This window comes from Oryctolagus cuniculus, unplaced genomic scaffold (genome assembly GCF_051225735.1).
Source record: "Oryctolagus cuniculus isolate XC-2025 breed Fujian yellow rabbit unplaced genomic scaffold, ASM5122573v1 ptg000038l, whole genome shotgun sequence".
Lineage (NCBI taxonomy): Eukaryota > Metazoa > Chordata > Mammalia > Lagomorpha > Leporidae > Oryctolagus > Oryctolagus cuniculus.
Window position 1 is genome coordinate 621,701 of NW_028301686.1, and position 1,564 is coordinate 623,264.

Genomic DNA, 1,564 nt, shown 5'->3' on the forward strand with positions numbered 1-1,564 from the left:
CTCTCACATGGTAGGTCAATTTTTATCTTAGTTTAATTTTTGTTATTTATTTGAAAGAGTTACAATAGAGGTAGAGACACAGAGAGGTCCTCCATTAGCTGGTTCGCTCTACAGATGACTACAAAGGCCAGAGTTATGCCATTCTGAAACCTGGAGACAGGAGCTTCCTCTGGGTCTCCCTCATGGGTGCATGGGCCCAAGGACTTGGGCCATCTTCTACTGCTATCCCAGGAGATAGCAGAGAGCTGGATTGGAAGAAGAGCAGCTGGAACTAGAACTGGCACCCAAATGGGATGCTGGCCCTTCAGGCCAGGGCTTTAACTCACTGCACAACAGCGCCAGCCCCAATTTTTATCCTTTTTAAGGAATGACCATACTGTTCTGCATAACATCTGTACTAACTTGTGTTTTCACCTACCATATATGGTGGTTTTCTTTTCCCATGTGCTCTCTAGCATTTGTTATTTTTTATCAGTTTGGCATAAAAATGATATAGTATTGTTCATGTTTTTGTGTATTTTGAAATCAGTTAATTTGTTTATTAAATCTTTATTATTTGAAAGGTGGATTTAGAGAGAGAGGGAAAGACATAGATAGCTTTCATCTGCTGGCTCACACCCCAGAGAGTTTCAACAGTTGAGCCTGGGGCATGCTGGAGTCAGGAGCTTCATCCAAGTCTCCCACATGAGTGGCAAGGACCTGAGTCCTTCGTCCATCTTCTGCTGGTTTCCCAGGTGTTTAGCAGTGAGCTAAATTGGAAGTGGAGATTCCTAAACTCAAAGTGGAACTCAGATGTTATGCTGGCCTCACAGATTGCAGCTTTCCCCACTTGGCCACAATGCCAGCCCCTCTATCAATTTAATTCCTCAAAAATAGCTCAGTAATGTTGGCATCTATCTCATTTTGTTTTTTCTCTGTTATTATTCAACTTATTGATGTCTTATTTTTGTTCACATTATTCCTCTCAATTGCTCTACCTGAGGTGAGTAGGGCTGCTGTGTTGCTTAAATGAAGTGTATGCTTTAGATTACTCATTTAATGAGTGCATGTCATTCACATAGCACTTCACTGAAGTTCTACTATGTCCCAAATCCTCTTCTAGGCACAGAATTTAGACCACTTTTCTCTTAGGCCCAGATCTTGCCTTTAACATACTACTTGGAATTTAGTAGCTCATGAAATCTGCAGACTGCATAAATGAATGAATATTTTGAGGGCTGTGCTTTTGTGGAGGAACTTCATAGGAGACCGAAGGAATAAAATAAATCAAAAGTATCCACAGTATATAGAATGTATACTATTTTACAAGTCACAGAGAAGAAGAAGAAGAAGGAAAGTAGTAAGACTAGAAAGTTTGTGGCAAGACTAACAGGCGCTGGTCAAGAACTTAATAAGCACATTAGGAAAGCAGTAAGGTTTCTTTTTTTTTTTTTGAGGAAAAGTTTTTATTTCTAGTGATGAAATTGGCTACAGAACATTATGAAAGTTTAAAAATACAAAGAGAAATTGTCTATAATTAATAGATTCAAAATTTGACAATCAGTGAATATCATTATTAGTCATT